Source organism: Neodiprion fabricii, chromosome 3 (genome assembly GCF_021155785.1).
Source record: "Neodiprion fabricii isolate iyNeoFabr1 chromosome 3, iyNeoFabr1.1, whole genome shotgun sequence".
Taxonomy (NCBI): domain Eukaryota; kingdom Metazoa; phylum Arthropoda; class Insecta; order Hymenoptera; family Diprionidae; genus Neodiprion; species Neodiprion fabricii.
The window spans coordinates 33,606,234-33,619,870 of NC_060241.1; the positions used below are offsets into that span (position 1 = coordinate 33,606,234).

Here is a 13,637-nt window from a genome sequence, read left to right on the forward strand (position 1 = left end):
AGTAACTCAGGAATGTTTTCTGGTTTACCGTCTTTCGATTCAAACGGCGAGGCCCATTCGGCCTTAAAAAAGAGACTACTGTCATTCGAAGCCAGTCTTGAACCGTGAGACCATTCACCAATGACGCTGTTTTTCAAGAGTAACCACACGCGAGAGTGCAGCTGGTACCGATTTGTTGGAAACAATTTATGCCAAGTATTTCGATAACAGACGCTTTCGTTGTATAACCAAAGCACACTTGATCCATGTACACGAATTACGGATTTCAGGGTAAAGCGCCCGTATTATACCTAGGTTGGATGAAATTGTTGGTCGAGTGATTCTCTCCGGGTTGAATGTATGAATATGGAATTTATATATCCTTGACGCGTGGCTGGCTGGCTGGCTGGCTGCTGGCGTCGAGGGAGACGTCGTCGTCGTCGTTGACGTAGTCGTGTCGTATTTACGTTGTCATTCGCGTCAGCACCGTTTCGGGAGGGTGACGTCCGTCTCGCCTCACCTCCTCCTCATCCTCCTCATCCTCCTCATCCTCCTCCCGGTTCGGGAACACCACTGGAGGTACGCCGCCGCCTCCGGAAATTGAAGGGACGAACCGAACAAACATTGACCATTGTTCCGCGCCACTACCGGACTACCGGACTACCGTATACCGTATACCGTATATCGTATATCGTATACCTACCGCCTTTACCGCTGTATCTGCGTCCATGCGTGTATACGACGCAGGTTGCTGCTGGGTAATGCACACAAGGTACGCGACGACACCTCCGCACGGACGTCTGGGACAAGCACGAACACCCACGAGGTACTCGCATCGCCGCCTCCTACGTACGGCAGTACGGCTAATGACATAAACTGCGTGACGTTTTCATCCATGTATCGTATTACCTTGTTATAGGTATGTACCTACATCATGGAAGAATTATGAAATACCGTGCAGATTGGACACGGCGATGATGCCGGTCGGGAGGGTATCGAAAAAACATTACCACGAGTAGTGGCGTAATCTCTTTGGGTGCACATTGGTGTACGAATCGAAATTCTTTTTTTTTCATAAGAAAACTGCCTTTTTTTTCTTACAATACTCTGATAACGCCACGTTATGGTATTAGAGCAAATGTTAATTAGTGACCGAACGACAAGCGTATCGTGGAATTCAATCAAGACTGGAGTTGCATCGCTATTTGAGTGTTAATTAGGTGTATCGTATTGAATATGGACGCGCTCGATTATTTTATGTGATTTAAAAATAACTTCGTTTATTTACATCGTTCTCCTGATTTGCGGTTTCGAATTGTTTCAAGAAAATAGTACCTGCGAATTTTTTTTTTTTTTTTTATTCATCACCGAGGACGAAACGTGAAGTTTGTTGAAAACACTAAAGAAACGGGAGACGAATAATTGGGTTACGAATTAGTTCGGTACAGAGTACTGATCGTTAATCTTTAATTAGGATCTAAAAAGCAGCCAATTTCTGAAACCACCCTTGTTTCATAGATTCTCAACAGTGCTCTGTTGCCGTGTCATCACGTCATCAACAATGCCATGTACTTGCAATGAAATTGTTTTATTTGCAAAACGTTAACGAACAACTACTGATAATTACGCTATTCTTCATCGAGGGGTTTTCGAACATGACTCTGCCAATATCAGAAAACGTATCCGGCGAGGTGAACAACCGCTAATGTCTATATCCAGTGTCAATGTTAACCCCTTGGCTTGGAATTGGATCATAATTTTCCAAGGGTGAGAAAGCCGCCGCGACACTTGAGCTGGTGTTATGTTATAAGATACATGTACCTATACACATATATGTGTGTATATCAGGTATATACGCGCGGTTGGCGCGTACTTTGGCGGATGGATGACGGGTGTAAAGTAATTGGTTGATTCCTTTCGTTGGCGTGTTAATTCCGGACGATCGTCGAGAGGTAGGGAAAGGAGAGAAAGAGAGAGTCAGGTCGACGCTGGAAATGTCAGACAAACAGCTGCATAATAAACGGGGGTTAGCGAGAAACTAGCGGCATTGCTGGTTAAATCAAATCACCTGTCACATTAGTTGCTCTCCAGTTACCACCCGGCTTCTCTCTGCCATTTCGTTGCGCCCCCGTACTTCACCCCGGCTCGACGTCACCTGGGGACCGACAGTCAGCCAACCAACCAGCCAGCCTATTTGGATACGGAACGGAATGGAACGGAACGGCTAATATGCTAATTGCATAATACAGCGGTCGCGGGATTATCTTGAAATTTCGCACCGGAGCGGAATTCTCTCGGATAGGGAGATGGAGATAGATAGAGAGAGAGAGATAGAGAGGGAGGGAGGGAGGGAGGGAGAAGGGGGTGCGTCTTACTTCTCCGTGACAATCATCGTTACCACTGCCTCATACATTCACCCACCCTACCATACCCTACTCCCCAGGCCCTATCCTTCACCCTCTGTACTCCGTTACGTCGGCTCCCGTTTTCCCATCTTCACAGCGTTCACGTCCCTTGAACCTTCGAGCGCAGTCCCTCGTCACGAACGAACAAAGGAATCCCTTCTCGGCATAAAAAGGGTTCAACTGTTGGGCAAAGTTCTGCTGCCGGGGTTATGTTATACACTTCGTAACACGTTGAATAGACGTCCGTGACGTTAGCGGCTGCCTGCCTCTGCCCGTCTCTCTCTCTCTCTCTCTCTCTCTTTCTTTATCTAACTCTTGTGCGTTAGTAAGTTCTAGATAGATATTCCCGTACAGGAGAACATAGACTGCAGCCGGTGTAAAAGTGACTCTAAGACTCCTTTAAACCACTCTGGACTCTAGACTTGGGTCGTATCGTCTCTCCAGAGTTTCTCTACCGAACCTGAAGAGAGAAGGGAAGGGAGAAAGAAGGAAAGAAAGGAAGAAAGTAGAGGCAGGTTGGCGGCGCGTGTCACGTCGATGTCGTGTCTGCAAATATTTGTCTCCCCCGCTTTCTCGATGCTACGCGATTGGAAAGAGCAGCGTTCGCTTCTACTCTTATACCCTTGTGTCCATAATATATGTACGTTTCTCCGTGCCTTCCATTTTCCTCCTCCTCCTCCGCTTCCTTCTCACTCACATCGCTGACTGTAATAACTACTTCCGTCCGATTCAATTCTTCCATTAGTTTCATTTTTTTTTCGTCTGATATTACATACCTATTTTACTATTTCAATATTGTATAAAGAAAGGTTTGTAAACTCTGGAGACGAAATGTCTGACTGTGTCTCTGCACTTTTCACCGTCCTTCGTTCGCTTGAAATTCAAATCCTTCAACTTGACGTTAACCCTTTCAGTTACCCAATTCAGTTTTCTTTTCTTTTTATTTTTCTTTTTTTTTGTCACGGAAGTGCACCTATACGTTTCCTGTTTACTTTTCGACGCTGAATGCTAATCTGATGTCAAAATTGAATACAATCAATAAGAACCCCTAAAGTTGTGAGTGAAAACGGGGTGAATTGTCAAAGTTATTTTAGACAGTGATCTTGAACGAGATTTATATGAATATTTATTTTGAGAGAGTAAGATATTAGGCCGAGAATAGGTTCGAACCTCAATACTATCTGTATGCACCCCTAAGGAGGGTGAATATTACCCCTACGCATTGAATTGTGTAAATCCAATGGCCATTCTGAGATCTCCGTTTGTCAACCAATGAATTCCAAGCGTTTTTAATATTCGTTTAATTATAAAATTTCTCCACCAACGAATTACATTAACGAAAATACGGTTTTTTTCTTTGCATTTGTTTATTTACAATAGTTACAAACAATTACGAATTCCCAAAAAATCGTAATCATGCGAAGACTTGAATATTTTTTTAACCTGAAAATGCAAAAAAAAAAAAAAAAAAAATGAAAAATAAAAGGCAGGATAGGGCCAAAAACAACTTGTCCCTGCGAATGACTGGCTCAGCTGTAAAGTGCGAGGGATCAGCGCTATTCCCTCGAAATGCGATGGGCGAACACCGTTCGTGCAAGTCCTCGCTCTCCCTCTCCCTCTCTTTCTCTCTCCTAAGGGTGCTTTCACATTGATTAGTTAATCCGTCGTCGACCGGCTCTCAACCCGATTGCGCTGTACGATACCTCGCATCTCCGTGTCAGTGCGATGATGTGTGTCTTCGTCCACCCCTTTTCCTCATTCATCCCGCATCACCGCCCTCTTTCTTCCTGTCCCCGTCACGCGGTGTTTTCTCCTTCCGTCTTGTTTTTCACCTCCCTTCCATTTTACGAATAAAAAAATAACGAACGACAATGCAACAAAAGGGAAACAAAAATTCTGCTACACCCCCCGCATTGTAATTAAATACTTGGCTGGAAACCAAAAGACTGTGACGCGACTTTCTCGTTGTCTCTACCGCATGACGTCGTCGTCGGCGTGTAAAGATGCATACGTGGTACGAATCACGTGTGTACCGCAGAGATATGTTGGTATAGAACTGCAGTCTCATATCGTTGCCGGTTTTACCCTTCGTATAACTGCACCGTTGGCCAACGTGTACTTGCCATGCTTCAACTCCGTACTGAATAATAGAACGGCTCTCTGAGACGACGACGATGCGGAAGCCATCTTGGATATATGTATGCGCCTTGTATTATGGAACGGTTTTCTGGGTGAATGGAAAACTTTGACGGTTTTTTTTTTTTTTTTTTATTCTCAGCCCTTTGCGTTATTACCGCGGACGGAGGTACGCACGTAACTTGAAGAAAAATTCGAATTTCTTTTCGAGGACTTTGAAAAAAAAAAAAAAAAATTAAAAAAACTTCAGCCCGTCCGTTCAAATATCCTCTTTTACCGCGGATTGAGTATTGCGTGCAGATAGCGATATAAGAAATGAAATATCTGCGATATCGCGGTCAAATTGTACCGGCTGAAAAAGTTTGGCAATTTTTTTCACCCTATCTTTTGGTGGGTATATACATATGTATACACACACATACACACGCATGTATAAACGCGGTACCGCAAGCTCTTCTTTTATCATTCTTCATATAACTAATGTCTCGTATTCCTGTTTTATTATTTTACTTACATAGTTGATCACCTCGAGCCTCCGTGCAATGCGGAGTTTATTGTCCCGGTAGTTTTCTTTTTTTCTTGATCCTTTTTCTCTCTTTTTTTTTCGTTTCTCTTTTGCGAGCAGTTTCTCCGGGATATGTTTGGATCTTGAATACGGTATAAAAATGTGGGGTTTTTGCCCGTCTTTTATATGTATACATAGATATATATATATTTACCGTACGGAAAATATATCTAGTCAATCAGTGGTCATTTTATTGTCATGCGATACGTTCCGGGGATTTGTGCAGAGCTCGTTCGTATAGTTTGGCGGCGTTGAAGAGCGAACTGTAACGTCAGAGATAAATGCTGTTTTCCTCTTCTCTTGGTTATATCTGCAAAATGAGTTATAGGCTCTGCGTAACATTCGGACACACCTTGTATACAGCCATTTACGGTCCGTTGATGCGGGAGATTGGCCAAAGCTCGATGAAACGACCCGGCATAGCGGAAAAGGAGGACTTATATTTCTCTCTTCGGTTGTATAAATCGTTCGCAATTCCATTCCAGGTGCGCTGAGGTCGTCACGAAATTGCAAAAATCCGCAGATGCTTAACGGATATTTCATAAACCGATTCGCAAAACGATTGGAAAGTCTTTGTAGCTTTCGTTTTCACCGTCAATTATATTTTCCACCGTGTGTCCGATAAAATTTTGCAACGCCGTTTATACGCGTGCCGGAAGTTTGATGTCATTTTTCGCCGAGATTTCGCGACGTTGCCTCTTTTTTTTTTTTTTTTTTTTTTGCCGTCATTCAATTTTCGCGGATGATCCTCGGCATCAAGTTTCTCGCAGGCACAACGCCACGATATATTTTTTCCAATTTTCCATCTCGCGATGATTCCTATTTGGCTCGTTTCATCGACTGAAATTTTATTGCCTCAATTTCGCCGAAACATTTTGCCGATCTAACACGTGTGTACTGTATATGTATATATATACTTTATACACATATGTACGTTTATACGTAAATACACGGTGAAACGTATACAATTTTTAAACCTTTATTTCTCAAAGCAACGCTTGTCGTATATATTCGCTCTTGCCAATTTTTTACACAACAATATTAGACAGAGAGACGTGTCCTCGTTGTCACAAGGCTGATATCCCGCCGCTAGATATTGGAACGAGCGAGTTTGAAACAAATGAATATTGTTAATTAGAATATCGCATGACATGCGACCTCGTTGTGATTGAAAAACTGAAATTGGGCGTAATGAGTAGGTAATTATTTTCCATATTCGAAATATGTTTCTCACATTTTCTCGGCCGCATTGGAATATTTCAGCTATAAGATAATCGGAAAGGTGATTCTTTTCGCTTTCATTTGATACACATGTTTTTGATATTTGAATATCGGGTCGGCAAGATATGCACGATTTTTTAAACAAAATCGTGGGTTGGGGCAAGTCGTCACATGTGAAAAGAATTTCCCGACAACTTGTCCCATTTCGACTTTTTCATGGTTTTTGGAGTCCGGGTCAAGTTTTGCGGGATTTTCGGAGTCCGTGGCGAATTTTTCATGGGCTTAGGGATTTTCGGAATCTACGTCGATCGTTCCGTGGCTTCCAGGAAAAGATACAACGGAGAAACGAATTATCGCTTAAAAATATACATTGATAACCAGAGTTTCATCACTTAAAAACAAAAACAAGATAACAAAGGTGCGAGAAAAAGTTATTCGACATTTTTTTTTTTAACCAGTTTTCGTCATTCAAAATATTTGAATGAGAATTTTTTTTTTTTTTATTTCTTTAAAATTTCGATCAACTCTATTCAGACTTGCTTCGGAACAACCACGAACATTGTCTAGGTGCGCAAAGGGTCCATCTACAGTGCCTGTATTCGAATTGAACGAAATTTTTATTTGAAAAAAAAAAGAAAAAAAAAGCGGAATTCTGAAAATCAGAGAGTAAAAAGCGTGACAACTAGCCCTTGTCTCCCCTACGTTGTGTATAGATTGCAGTACGTTATAGATTATACACACGTATACAACGTACGGAAAACCTGTCAATTTAAAAAGTCAATTTCACTCGTCGACGGTGAAATTCTTGGCGCGTACGTTGCGTTATATTATACCTATGTATATTATTTTACCTATGTATTCCGATATGTTTGCGGGTATTGTGTATTATACGTACAGTCGCGTCAGTTTCACGCGTGCTTTTTATAGACGCGTAGAGGGAAAAATCAATCCTCGGGAGTTTGACCCTTGTAGCCCTCTAGCCGATCGTTAACCACCGGATCCCGAGCCAATGACGCTTAAGTTTCCCGATTTTTTCACCGACGAATCGCAGAGTCGGGAGGTTCTGGAATTGTTACAGCGTATAATAGCCGTAGTTGTTTTAACAACGAATCAGATCCTGCCCGTAGTAAAAATAAACTTTATTCCACGTGTTATCTGGGAACTTTTTTTTTTCTTTTTTTTTTTTGTTTGCAGATTTTTAGATGAATTTTCTAATTCGATCGAAATCGTCGAACACTTTGGTATCTGGGCGTTTTACTTCTTCTATTTAAACACTTTTTCGACGTGTTTCGAGTGAAAAATTTTCTATTCCGATACCCCTGACCTTGATTATTCGTCCCTGGAAAGCGGCCAGCTTTTTTAGTCTAGGTTATCAAGTCCCCTCACCTCTCTGTACGTAAACACCCACTACTATTCGCTCGGTTCATTTTACCGAACCCTTCTGATCCGGAAGAAATTTCGCCGGATCTCGTGCTATTGAATTGATCATCGGTGACCTGTGCGAATAGTTTCCCCCTCTTTCACCCCTCCTCCCCCTCTTTCGCACGTCGATAAATTATGCCAAACTTTTGAATTTACGGACGTTTCGGCCGTTTCATGTTCCCTCAATCAGCGCAATCGTGCAAATATCGAACGTCTTAAGCTCGTTAAAATTTATTATTCATATCTAGTACGGGAAACCTGTCCTCTTACGTTTCTTTTTCAAACACGCAAATCGAATCGGCACTTTAATTCCGATCGATCTTCAAATCAATCGGTCTGCAATCAATCAGTACCGAAGCTATATACATATGTAAGCGGTATTTGTACCAGGTATAATATAATGGCGGTATTTTATCAGGCGTTTGTGGGAATCCAGGGTGCGTGTGTAACTTGTGTACAGGATATGAGATTGTACGTAATTCGGCCGGTGGTAAAGATTAACGGCTTCTCGTGGTCGGTGCTAGGAAATTTCGGAGTTATCGTAACCCAAGAAGAGTGCCGTGCAGGTTGTTTGCTTCCGCAGTTAGAGGTACTTACTTACTTACTTTCTTTCTTTCTTGCTTGCTTGCTTACTTACTTATTCACTTACTTGTACGAAGGTTCGGCGCAGCTTGCGCGTAGGGCGAGAGACGAGTGGATTTCACACTCCGTTAGTTTTACAAGCATTTAATTAACACCGACGTGTGGATACCAAATTGTTTATCACGTTGTTGGTACAACGTTCGTATCAACCGTAACTCATCGTTCGACCAATTGAGAAACTATAATTACAAAGTTTCGATCCGGTTCGCCGTCGTCGTTGTCGTCGTCCGTGGCATCACTGAGCTTTCCGATAAATACCAACGGTGAACACCCGGTGCAGTGTTTACTAATTACAAGTTATAGTTTTGATGAAAAATACTTCTCTCTACAGATATAACGTGTACTGTGTTATCATTCGGATGTATGCATGTACGGATAAATGTTTACCGGAGCGGGGTGGTTGAAGTTTTGAATTAGAAAAGTTTCGAAAGCGCCTAATTCCGAATTGTTTGGCGACGAAACTTGAAGTTATGGAATCTAACTATTACGAAACAACGAAGCTTCGAATGGTCGGAAACCCGACGGCTCAAAGTTCCGAAATGCAAGATTCCGATAATTCAAGTTACGATGCGCGTGGAATTACGGAAATTAAAATATAATCACAGCGTAGTTTACTCGACGAGAATGGGTGTGAAAAATCAGGAAAACCGAAAATTACAACGACGAGGATTCCGAACGTAAAAGTATGGAAAATCCAAAACGAAGAAACATCAAAGAGCTGCAATTTCACCAAAGCCAGAAATTGACAGAATTGAAAATCTTCGAACGTTCGGAATTTCGATGGTTCAGATTTTGAAATTTTCTCATTTTTGCACTTTCGGAACTTTGACGTTTCGTCAAAGTTTGATTTCTTCGCTTCAAGTTTTGACACCAAACAACTTCGAAATTTGGCGCTTTCGGAACTTTTCAAATTCAGAATCGCAACTTCGCCCCTGTATACCTCCAAGTTCGCATCTGCGCGGTTGTAGAACCGTTGGGACGAAGCAATCGAAAAACTTTTTCAAGCTTTCTTGTCGTATTATTGTAGGTATATTTTATTTATGTAACATATCCGCAAATGGCCGGCTGGCTTGTAATACCACCTGCACCACCGTGGCGAATGCATCGATCGTTTTCACGATTGTACCGTATCGTGCACTTTACTTGGGTACGTAGATTTTGTGTCAGTCTGTCTAAACTGTCCCTGTCTGGGATGGTGAAATGACTTCAAAAGTAATAATGACAAGCAAAAGTTTGTTCGACACGTTTTTATTACGTTGTAGAATTGTATTTTCAAAATTCTATAATTAACGAGTCAATGCCACTCTGACGGCGTTCACTGATTGCGAGCTTTTTGGAACGCGATTTGTTCCTGGAATCCGTATTTCATCTCGTGTGCGGAAAACAGGGTGGGCGTAATTTCCTCTTTGAAAAACATAAATCCAGATGAAAAACTCAGTAACTCGGTACATTTTTTTTTTTTTTTTTGACAACATAAATATGCTATAAAATTTTCACATCAGCTCTCTCATCAACTACATTTTTATTACGTTAGTATATATAGCGATCAATGTGGATAAGAAACTTGTTCCAGTGGCACAACAAAATGTATTATTATAATAATTATTACTATTATATATATAAAAAGTTTTACGTAAAAGAATTTAAAAAAAATTAACCAGTGCTTTGTAGAATAACAAATTTTGATTTGCTTACTCCGATGTTCAGCTACATGTACTAACATGTACCAGAATCAATTTTTCCGACGAATATAAATAAAAATTGCGTGGATATTGAGAGAATATGTAACGTAACTCGGGTCTTTTCTCACTCTGGTGAAACAACGTAGATTCAACTAGCTATTTTTCCTTGCACAGTGTCCACAGAGAATGAAAGAAACTGAAATGGAGTATAACGGGGATTGTTTACCGAGTGTAAATATTTCTCGCTTCACTACAATTTTCATCTCAGTTTCAAGTATTTGTTACTTCTCGTATGTCTGTTTGTTCTTCTGAATTCCGTGCAATTTGGTATATATCGGAATCGCATTCAGCCAACCCGAAAGGGGTTTCGTGCTAACCCGTTATTTATCAAAGCTGAGGAGAATCAATTCAGCAGTTACCAACCCTCGAGACGAGGACTTTGTCTGTACGTAACGATTCTGCGGAACGTCGCGGTGACAATAATTAGTTCTCGAGGACGTGAAATGACGCATAAGACAAAGTGAACCGCCGTTTTAATCCTGGTATGCAGAGGTACTAACTACCGGAATTACTCACGAGAATCGTCTGGATTCGGTGGGACTCTCCTCTCTCCTCTCTCCTCTCCTCTCCTCTCCTCTACTCGGTGGACCGGCCGCAGCATTACTGAGGATGGATTTTTTATTCTTCTACTTTTCAGTCACTCGTATACATATTAAGGTGTACCAAAATAAAATAAAAATTTTGTTTTGTTTTCAAACTCGCATTAAATTTTAGGTACAGCACCTCAAATACTATGTCTCATCCAAATATGATCTCTTAATTATTGATATTTAGAGGTGCCTATTTTGTTTTTTCCATTATTTACAATTAAATAACGCGTAAAGAAAAATTGTAAAATTTTCCAATTTTTCGTATCTCGTAAGTGGTTTGACTTATAAACTATCCGAATACAGATTCTTGTGGGCAATTTCACGCTTTATAAAAAAAGTACCGAGATAGAATTTTCCTAACTCCAACCGATTAAGAGATATTCGTATACGACTCAATACTTATAGGCGAATATCCCGTAATCTGTTAGAGATAGGAAAATTTTATTTCTGTACATTTTTTTTAAATAGATCGTCAAATTTCCTGTACAAATCCGTGTTTAGATAGTTTATAAATCGAGTCATTTAGGTGCACGCGCAAAAAAATAAAAAAAAAAAAAAAAAAAAGAATCAAAATTTTCCAATTTTCTTCGCGTGTTGTTCAAATGGAAAATGAAAAAAAAACAAAAAACAAACCAGGCACCTCTAAATATAAGTACTAAGAGCTCATATCTGGATGAGATACATGTACCACTTGAAATGCACTACCGAAATTTTTATGCGCGTTTAATAAAAAAAAGAAAACAATCCCTTTCTATTTTGCCCCCCCCTAACGTATGCGTATACTTTTTTGTCTCTGGTTTTTCACTCCTTTGTACTTCCCGCAAGCCTTCTGCTTCCGATGCACTCCGCGGTGCTGTTACGTGCTGCAACGGTGGTGGTGCCCCGGTAATAAGGACCATTTACAGCGTGCCTTGCTAACAACTCGAGGGATATACACCGAGCAGACCCACCGCCCTTCATTCCTTTTTTCCTTCCTTCCACGTAAACGCAGCCATTACGATAAAGCCAGCCGGCAGGCTCTCCGTTACCGATGTGCGGGGCAATGATGGTTATCCTGAAAACATCTCTTCTTCACTTCTCGTTCCATGTACCTGCAATTTGATACCTCTCTAGTCTCGCTTCTACTCGACTGGCAATATTGCAGACAGAGATTATCTCGGAATAATTCCTGCAAACTTGTGTTTTTATTATTTAATTGTTTGTGATTAAACTGAAAATATATCGTCATGCGACTATAGCGCTGTCGTGTCAGTCGAGTTTGAGTTTTTGTTTTGTAAACGTGAAATTAATCGAAAACTCGTTTTAATACGATAAACGATGAAAAATTATCAGTTATCGTCGTGATTTTTTTGCCGTTTTCTTTCACGTCAGGCAATTGTGCAACATCGATTGATAACCTCGACTGTATATTTCTCAGTATATACCATCCGTACATCGTACAGTGTGCCTAGAAGCAACTATTCTCAGTACGTTTCTTATTCGCCTTCTTCGCGGTTTTCTCTCACAACGTTAATACCGTGAACTCGGGGATCTTACCGCGGTGTATAGAATAATATGGAGCGTCGCGGGACGATGCGAAATTAAAGTTAAAAGCAGAAGTGGTGGAAACTGTTCGGTAACGAGTCGATTTTCTCTGTTCAAGAGCTGAGCGAAATGGTAAAATTGTGCAGAAAGCATTGCTTTTCTCGGAGCGGTACAAGTGCATTCTGGGAATTCCATAGGACAAAAGGGAGTTGCCCATCTGCAGTACTGCAGTCGTACGTGGGAATGAGACTCTCTTCTCTTCTCTCCTCTTCTCTTCTCTTCTCTTCTCTTCTCTTCTCGCCACGGTGAATTGCCTCCATTGATTATCGCTTTAGCGAGTCAATAGCTTTTCCCGAGCTCTCGATTTGACCTCCTCCTCGTCCTCCTCCTCCTCCTCCTCCTCCTCCTCCTCCTCCTCCTCCTCCTCCTCCTCCTCCTCCTTCTCCCCACCGTATACCTTCTTTATACACACACAACGCAACCTTTCGTGGGTATCGAAACGGTGGAAAACAACTCGTCGATGTTGGGCATTTTTCTTTGTACCTTTTCACCGAATCGTTCGACGAAAGTCATATGTTTGCGTTTGATACGGATCTTCGGAAAATGATCTCATGTGTCTGGATTAACTGGAATTGTTGTTAGAAATTGAATAACGAACTTTGAACATAGCGCGTGCAATTTATTCGCACGATTAAATGCCAAATTTACGAACGATTCGAGATATAAAAATCGTCTCGGAAATTTGTGCAGAGTATTTTTTATCTAATTAATTAACATCTCGCGAATAAGATGAATTACAGAGATACGCGGGAGAAGATACATAAATGAAGCTGTCCGGTATCGGTAAACCTTGTCTTATACGCATTAAACGGTTATACTATACTGGTTTAAAAAATGTCGTTTTAATTGCCACCTTGCCAGGCAACTTCGGCACTTTATCAATCTCAATTAAGTCTAGATTAGTTTGATCGTTTAACGGATCGAGGATACGAAATAATGTACAGGTATGCTTGAGGTGCGGAATGAATTGATGTTCAAGTGACTGTGAATTAAGTTAATATTCCTACCGTCGAGATAACCGTCGGTTGCTCGTCTTTTATTTATGCACTTTGATTTCGGTCACTCGTAACACTATACGACGTAGTATACGATACGTGAGAAAAGCTGCTGCATCGTTGTTCCGTTGTTATAATATTCACGAAGACTTGAAGCAATATTTTAGCGAATTTGCGAAAACCGGGATCGCCGAGATTATTCACAGGAAAATCAAGCAAATGATTTCAATTCGTTAATATTTTGATATCGAACGATTATCGTGGATTTCTAATGTCACCGTTGATTTCCAACGATTACCGAGTATTCTAGGCATTTTTCTGTGATTTCTGGAGTGGATAGAATCACCCGTCATGTC

The 13,637-nt window shown here is 41.1% G+C and overlaps 1 protein-coding gene across 6 annotated transcripts in view; it reads left to right on the plus strand.

Moving 5' to 3' along the window:
* Positions 1-13,637, plus strand: part of LOC124179044 — a 122,798-nt gene that overhangs the window by 44,855 nt on the left and 64,306 nt on the right. The gene's annotated exons all lie outside the window — the stretch shown is intronic.